Genomic DNA, 9061 nt, shown 5'->3' on the forward strand with positions numbered 1-9061 from the left:
TTTTAATCAACATGTAATAATTATAAAGGTATGGGATATATATATGGGATATAGTGTGATATTTCAATACACAACGATATAGTATATATTGATGATGAAATCATGATAGTTAGCATTTTCACCTGGTAATCATTGCTTTCTGTTTGGGGCCTTTGAGCTACTTTTTTCTAGTTCTTCACAAAATATATAATAGGTTATTGTAAAGTACAGGCATCCCACTGTGTTATAGAACACTGGGACTTGATTGATAGATGAGAGAATCAGAGACAGAGACAGAAATCTTTGCAATGTTCCCTTTGAAATGAGGAAAAAATCTTTGCTAGCCTGGTCAGGCTGACTAACATTTTTGCCTGTGTTGCTCTTACTAGGACAAAGTCTGGAGAAGACAAGAGCAAAGGCTAAGAGAAACTAAATTCATCTACATACAGAGGACATCACATCATCAAGAGAGGGAAATACACAAAATGGGGAAGGAAATACAGAGAAAGAAAAGCATGGGAGAGATAGTGCAAGTATTTTTTTTTTAAGTGAAGAAGACAGGAAAGCTTCTGTCTGTCCACAGCAGCCCCTCCCCCGTAGTACCTTGGGGTGAGAGGAAAGGGCAGGATGGAGAGAAAGGGAGGCCCCATTAATCATGAATTTTTCATCCTCACACATACCCCGCCTCCTCCCAACACCTTTAGTAATGAGTTACACTACTCTAAGGTTTGGAGCTCAGGGTTGTGGCTCTCTGGGTTGCGCTGGCTGAGAAATGAGATCTACTAAACCAAGAAGCTTAAATTTCAGATGAGAAGTCATCTTGTTTTGCGAAATTGGAAATCTCGTCAGTGGATGCAGTAAGGTGGATGGAGCCTCCAGAACATGGAAAGAGCCAAGGTCCTCTGCTGAGCATCAGGGAAAGCCAGACTCAGTCCTTGCCCAGTTATGAGCATCACAGTCAGAATGTCCACTCTACTAGCTCTGTAAGAGTTCCCTGAGGCTGCTGTAACATCACATCACAAACCCTGGGTGGCTTTACCAACAGAAATTTACCACCTCAGGCAGGATAGAAATCCAAAATCAATATGGCGGCAGAGTCAGTCCTCCCCAAGGACTGTGAGGAAAGGATCTGTTCCATGGCCCTCACCTTGGCTCGTACATGCTGTCTTCATATCCACATGGTGTTCTTCTTGTTGGTCTGTCTCTATGTCCAAACATCCCCTTTATGTAGTAAAAATCATATTGGATCAAGGCCCACGGTGATGGCTGTACTTAAACTTGGTTACCTCCTTCAAATAGGATCTTTCACATTTCACATGCACATTCTGAGGTACCAGAACGTAAACTGAGGCTCCATAAAGAAACTTGAGCAAGGGAGACACAACTCGGCCCATATGACAGCCTCCTAGGTCTATTTGCTCTTAGTTCCTGTGGCCGCCATGTTGGAAGTTGTCCCTGGAGTGTCTTTCCCCCTTTCTTTCAAACAGGCTTACTCCAAAGCTGCCCAGGGCTTCCTGTCCTCATAGTTTTTCAGGAATTCCTCAGTGTTTACCCTCTCTGCTTTCAACCATTGCTAGAAGTTTCTCTGGTACATCCAATGGAGAACAAGGCAGGAGGAGATTCTAAAAGGTGAATTTAAACCCCCTCGTGGAGACTGAAACTTCTCTTGGGTTTGGATGCCCACTGAATTAAACCTCCTCACCAAGGCCTTCCAATGGGTCAGAACATGTCCTTCCCCTGCTCAAAATGCACACAGATAAACTTACGCTGTGGTCCCATTCCTTAGGGGGATTGTGGAGAGGTGGCCTGGCCCCCCAAAGCCCAGGCTCTCTTTTTCTTGGGCAAGAAAGAAGCTTCCACCTCTGGGCATCTAGGTGTGGCAAAAAAGTGTTCCTTATTACCCAGATTACTGACATGAAACACTGGGGAGAATATGGTTCATGAGAACAGAATATTACATTTTTAAAAACAAGTTAAATTATGACAAGTCAATGCATAATGGCAGAGCTTCTTACATTAGTGATTTGCAGATGGAGGCCCCAGACATGCATAGATTTCATGAACACATTCCTGTGGCCTTAAAGGAGAGAGAATAGACCAGCAACCAGGAGCCCTTTTGCATGCATCTCCATCCATGAATCTCTTGTATACCCACACTCTCAGCTCCAAGCAGGCGTATCTCTCACCTGCTTAGCACGACATGATTTCAAATAATTTCATTTGGACAAAAAAGTCTGTACAATTATAAAAAATAAATGTCTACATTTACACATGTGTACGTACATACAAGGATACTGGTCACTTGTTTAGTTAATAAACTCTTCTTGCCTAGAACACACTCAATATAGAGCCTTCCGTCAGTACCTGCTGAAGATTTATTCTGTGACCCCAAGGATACCAAAATTCACAGATTTTCAAGTCCTTTGTGTAGAACCTGGGTACACCCTCCCTGTGCTTGAAATTATCTCCAGATTACTTATACCTAATAACAACAAGTGCTAGATAGATGTGTCATACTATATCAAGGAGGGATGTTTGTACATTTTCGGTACAAAAGCAATTTTAAAACAATATTTTCCATCACAGTTGGTTGAATCTTTGGATGTGGAATCTGCAGATACAGAAAGCAGACTGTATAAAAACTGTATTCTGTTTTTCTATGATTTCCTTTCAAGGTCATTACTGCTGCAGAAGATCAGACATGTATGAATATAATTCATTCTTAATGAGAAAGATTTTTTTAACAGTATGGGGTAGAGGGAAACACACTTTAATGGCAGGGGAGTTGTCTTCAGAGAAGATATTCCAGCTGTCAAAAGTAAGAAATAATCTGAGGCTCACCAGCCTCTGGCAGGTAGCTCTGTGCATCAAATCAGCATTTCAAAATGTAGCCCACTAAGACAACTGGCTCTTCCCCCAAAGACAGATATGTTCCATAGACCCACCTGCCTCCATTAGAAACCACCTTCTGGGAAAAGAATATCCAGGCTTGCAGGCTGCATATCTTCCATATGCTGGGTATCCTACTTCAAAGGTTATGGATGCCAAGGAAATGGGCCATGGGGTCATTTTCCTGACATTCCTTTCCTGGAGGACTTAAGTTCTTACACAGCTAGGCACAGCTTGCAGGGCAGAAAGCCAAGTGGAGAGACACACCTGCTCTATGGTCCGATTTAATTCTGTTCCCCAAATGGTGATGGAACACATCCAATCATCAAAGCATGGTGAAAAGAAGGGGTACAAAGCTGAGAAAAGAGTAATCTTTGCCTTTGAGGGGGGGTCTAGGTGGGTCAGGGGATGGAGACCCATGATGAGAGATGATCAAAGGTGATATAGAAAATGCTGACCTAAAGGCACACTGCTTTAGTGCCAAGAAACAAGCATCTAGTTGGAAAGCCAAGGAAGCCTGGAATACACGGAATATTAACATTCACTACATTACATGGCTCTGTATGGATACTTGGTCTATAAATAGTTCTAGCCACCATGAACGCACTCTTGCAGAAGGATATAATTTCAGCTTTAGAAGCAATTTCATAGCCATTAAACCCAGCACTGGTCCAATGCTGATAAACTCCACTAAGACACCATCACTAAAGAGCTCTTTTGATTGCCTGAAAGACAATCGTGTAGCAAGGGGTTTGGACTACGGGCATCCATTGAAAAGTGCCTGCTTTTCAAAACCTTCAGCCAGCTTTGGGGAGTGTGAAAGCTGAGGAATGATGTTCTCTGTGTGTCTGGCTTGTTCAGCAGGTTCAGGGCACCAAGCATGAGGATTCCAGGGCCTCAGATTGCATCTCAAGTGGTGTGACCAAGCATCCAGCTGCCGGTGGTCACATTCAACGCACGCAGCTTGCAGGGCACAATGTGTTCCTCCCAAGGCAGCCAGCCCCACCCTAAGGGTCAGAGAAAAACACACGGTGCTCCTGATGGTCCAGTCCCCGCTTCTGCTGCAAGGCCTGTGATGACCTACGCTGACACAGGGGCTCTGAACTTAGCACCACCTTATCACTTAGCACCGTTCGGCTTGGTCGGATTTTGGGTTTGCTTGCTTTTTTTCCTAGTACTAAAGACTGTAACCAGGACCTCACATGTTCTAGGCCATACTCTATCCCTGAGCTACATCCTCAGTCCTTGGTATCTTTTATTGTGACACAAGATCTTGCAAAGTTTTCCAGGCTGGTCTCAAACTTGAGGTCTTTCCATCTTAGCTGCCTGAGTAGCTGGGATCACAGGTATTCACCACCAAGTACAGCATACTGTGCTTTCTCCTTGCTTCGAAGAATCTCAATCTCATCTTTTTGTTGCTCCCACGGTCCACAGGTCTCTTTTCACTATTCCAAATGTATCAAAAATTTCAGTTCAGTTCAAGGGACCATTTCTCTACTGAGCTTTTCCCTGTAAAGTCATAATAGATGTCACTGCCATCTTCAGCCCTGTGTCTGTCTAGTCCCTTACAAATCCTTCCTTTTTTCAACCTTGATGGTGGTGTCAGACTGCTCTTTAGTGGTGATTATTAGCAAGCATTCCATCCTATATGCCTTCTGCTTTCTACTGGTTTCCTACCCGCCATCCTCCCTCTAGCAAGTCCCTAACAGAAAAAAATTTTGTTTCATCCTCTTCTGATCTCACTTGAGGTACATAGTAGGTCTCAATGAATGTTCCTTGAGTAAAGAAGTGAATGCAATTTGAGCACTCTCCTCAAATGCCTCAGCAGCTGTGGAGGACTGGAAAAATGATCATCAGTGCAGACAGACTGGATATCCCTGAACTGAAGTGCTTGGGACCAAAAGTAGTTTAGACTTCAGATTTTTTTGTTTTAGATTTTAGATAAAGACTGGAGGGATGAAATCTTGGTGGTAGGACCTAAATCTAAACATAAAACTTTTATGTTTTATAAATGACTTATAACATAGCTGACAATAATTTTATTCAGCATTTTTAGCACACCTGTGCCTTGAGTATGACCTTTGATTATGGGGTCAGTTACAGAATTTTTCACTTACAGGATCATGGCATCACCTTAAAGGTTTCCAGTTGGCGTACTTTGGATTCAGGATTCTCAAATTAAGGATGCTAAGTTTGTCATTGCAAACAAGCTTAAGAAATATGGGCAAGATACAGAGGAAGCACAGAATGGAGAGTCAATAATTATAAGTCAGTGGTAGAATATTTGCTCAGCCAGCACAAGACCTTGGGCCCCACCCCAGCACTGCAAATACATAAATAAATATCTTCCATAAATATTTATGTGTGCGTGACACACATGATTTATATCTTATTTTCCATTTCATGCAAACAGGAAGTCACCTCTTTTCCCCTACCGCAGACCTCTTTGGATTATGCTAAAATGAAAATGCATCAGGAAAATCATGATATTATACTGGCATCTGTACAATGCCTTGCAGTCCTCAGACCAGTCTGTGAACAAAAAATTTGTTTACACCAATGATGGGGTACGTGGAGCTCTTTGCATATCGAATCACTGTTGATTTATGGAAAAGAACAGAGATTCCAAGTGACTTTCCTGAGTTCCTGTAAGAAGTTCAGCAAAGAATCGGAACCAGGATCCACAAGGGCACACATGTGCCCATCCTACTTCCCCTCTGCCCTGCAGGGTCTTCTTCCCCAGCCTTTCCAAGAGCTGAAATAAACTTGTCTTTCTACCTCTCAAATGATCTGATTACTGGACAGCATTTCAAAGTACGCACTCAGAAAAGTGCTGGGGGAGGACACAATGAAATCCTGTTCCCATGAAGACAAGTTTCACATAGCTGACCTAGTGATAGGTTGGCACCATAGACTGTAGGTCCCCTCTAAGGATCCTTGCAGATAAAGCCCACTACAGTACCCTCTGCCGTGACTGGATTTTATTATCAATGTGGTGATATCAGCATGCACAGAGATGCTTCCTCCATTAAGGAAATTTAAGAAAGCCCCTCTTTTATTACATTGATTTTAGTGGAGGCCAAATCTGAGATTATTTCTAGGCTAATAGTGGTACAAATTAGCAATCATAGTAATGAGGTGAGCTCTGTAGAACAAAAAAGAAAAAAAAGGAAAATATCCGATTTGCGATGTTTACCAGTTTCTGGGGTGTAAATACTTCCACTCTAGTCAGTTTTGAGATGCCTTTGCATTGTCTTTGTGTGCACAAGTGGCAAGAGATGTGCATAGGAGCCAGGACAGGTGGCTGCCACAGCAATATTTACTGAGATTTTGTTAAGAACAAGGCCCTTTTGTAAGCACCTTGAATACTACGTTAGGGACAACAAAAATAGACCCACAGCTCTGTGAGGACCTCATGAAATAGTATATCCACGGTCTAAAGGAGAGGCTCCCAACCCCTGTTCCCAGACCCATACCAGTGGCCAGAACAAAGCCCCATAGGAGAAAGTGAAAAAGCTTCCCCTGGGTTTACAGCCCAGTCTCCACCTCACAGCATTAGATTCTTATAGGAAGACAAATCCTCCTGTGAAGTGAGAAGTTAAGGGACCTATGCTGAGCCCTCCTTAGAATCATATGTGGAAAAGTGATCACTCAGTTAACCGGTCCCTTGTGCTCAAAAGGATGGGGCTGTTGGTCTGGAGCAGTGCATGGCACACCATGAGCTCCCTGGTGGGCTGAGTGTGGCTGGGGCTAAGAACTTTGGACAGTCCCTGGTCTCTGAAAGAAAAGAATGCTTCACATTCATCCTTTGTCCCAGCCTTCCCTGGGCCCCCAGACAATGACAAGTGGCAACCTCCAGGAACACAAAAATATACACAGAGGGCTGTAACAGGAAAGAGCATGACAGTGGCACAGACCTAGAGAGGGAACAAGCAAGGGGTCACCTTGCCCAAAGCTTTACTCCTGGGGTAGGAATGCAAGGGACAAGCATGACTTTACTACCAGCACCCAAAAGGACATCCCTAAGGCCAGGCCACTCGCAGATATATGGCCCGTCTTGCCTCAGGCCTGGTGGGGTAGTTGGAGCAGGCCCCATAAAACACCTGGAACCTGTGGTTAATCCATGCATGCAGAAGAGGATGCTAAGATGACGCTGGGCTGGAGGAGATTTCCTGCTCAGGGTACTGTCATTCTCCTCGCTTGCTTTTCAATAAAGATGTACATCAGCGTGGTCTCTAAGAAGGGAAGAGAGGGCACCCCATCTGACTGCAGTCTACCAGTATGTGGAATGCTGAGCTGGACTCCTCTGGGCCTGTGAACCCCAAGCTCTGAGCACCTTTACCTCTTGACGTCTGAGGAATTCTGCAGCAATAGATGCTAGGAATAGGGGACCAGGGCATCCTACAGCCTACCCGGGCGGCTCACAGGTCAGGGTCATGGAAGTTTGGGCTGTTGCATAGCTGCCTGAAAAATGTGCTTCTCCCTCAAAGATAATCTCCCAGCAGCCACCACAGGGCAGCCTCATCAAAGCTGCCCCAGGGCAGCGTGCACAATGAAGGCCCGATCATGTGGGAGCCAGGAATATTCTCTGGGAAGAAGCAGAGAAGAAAGAAATGTCTAAATCTCTCTGTTTGCTTCCTACGCTTTACCCACTCAAGACATTAACTTCATACCAACCTCCCACTGAATCAGTGTTTGGGGACTTCAGGAGGCCCCAGGGTAAAGAGGACAGAGCCCAGAAGAGCTACATTTACACACATTCAGGCCATGGGTCGGCCCCACAGCGTACCCTATGCTTCGAAAGCTTCTGAATTTCTTTAAATATTTCACGGGATTGCTGGCAGCAAGCACATGCCAAGGGTGGATTTTTTTTGTGATTTGCATTTTGTATTTTGCCATTATTATTTTTAAGTGGAAATGGTGTATCTCCAGACTGCTACAAGTTTTAGATCCTTCTATCCCACCTGTTAGAGGAGACCAAGCAGCATTATTTCAATCTACAAGGCTATCGGTAAGGCACAGAAGGAATACAAGTAGCTGTTATTCCTAGAGTCTCTTCTTTAAGAAGTTTGCTAACAGAAAAGAAGACTCTGTTCCATTCACCTTTCTTGCCATCTAGGAGAAAAAAAGGGCAATTTTACCACCTAAAACTAGTTTTCAGTTTTGTCAAAAGTTCAGCCATAATCAGGACAAAAACCACTTCAGAGAGGCCATCTGGGTTTTTGTTGTTTTTGTTTTATTTTACCAGACATTAAAAGAGTTTTTAAAGGCATACTAATAAAAACAATTTGAACCTGGTACAGAAAAAGACACAGATGTGAACCCAAACACAGAGTCCATAACCTACAGAATAATGTGGTACTTACAGCAAATTTCAATCGTTTAGGAAACATGGATGATTCAATAGACATTGTTAGACAAATAGCTCCTCAGAAGAAAAAAATAAATCAAGCAATTATATCATTTGCAAGAAAATGCATAGATCTTGAGACCATAATGTTATGCAAAATAAGTCCAACACAGAGCACTAAATATCACATCGTTCTATATGAAAAACCAAAAATATAAATAAAGAGTAAAATAAATAAGAGGAAGTAGAAAACAGGGAGACAAACATTTTGGAGACAGGAAGAGGCCAAGGGAATGGGGAGGGGAGGTAAGAAGAGAAGGTAAATGGATTGAAAATGACAGAGACACGCTGTATGAGGAGGATGTTGTCACCTCCTTTAAGTGAATGCAACTATTATGTATCACAGAAACACCTCAATCAAAAATAAATTTCAATTGAAAAGCACATTTTTGAAAAAAGTAAAACTTTTAATTATAGCAGAAAAATGAAACTGTCTTTGATATCATCTTGGAAGAGGATTCAATCTCACTGAAACAAAATTTAAAAGTCAGCAATAAAAGTATTGATAACATTGATTGTATAAATATTTAACATTTCAGCTATAACAAAAATACCGGAATGTTATCAAAATACAAATGAAAAGATGGGACTTTAGGAAGTTGCAAGATAGGTTATGAACAAAGAACTAAAAAATAAAGGGATAAATATAAAAACAGAACTTTTGGGCCACAACCGAAAGGCCAACAGCCCAGTTTTTTTTAATGGGCAAAACAAATATATCAGAGAAGTGATGTAAAAAATGGGGAAAGATAATGGAAGGATTGTGGATAGCGTTCAGTAGTA

This window comes from Cavia porcellus, unplaced genomic scaffold, assembly GCF_034190915.1.
Source record: "Cavia porcellus strain 051 isolate PalLab524CR breed Dunkin Hartley unplaced genomic scaffold, mCavPor4.1 scaffold_32, whole genome shotgun sequence".
NCBI classification, from domain to species: domain Eukaryota; kingdom Metazoa; phylum Chordata; class Mammalia; order Rodentia; family Caviidae; genus Cavia; species Cavia porcellus.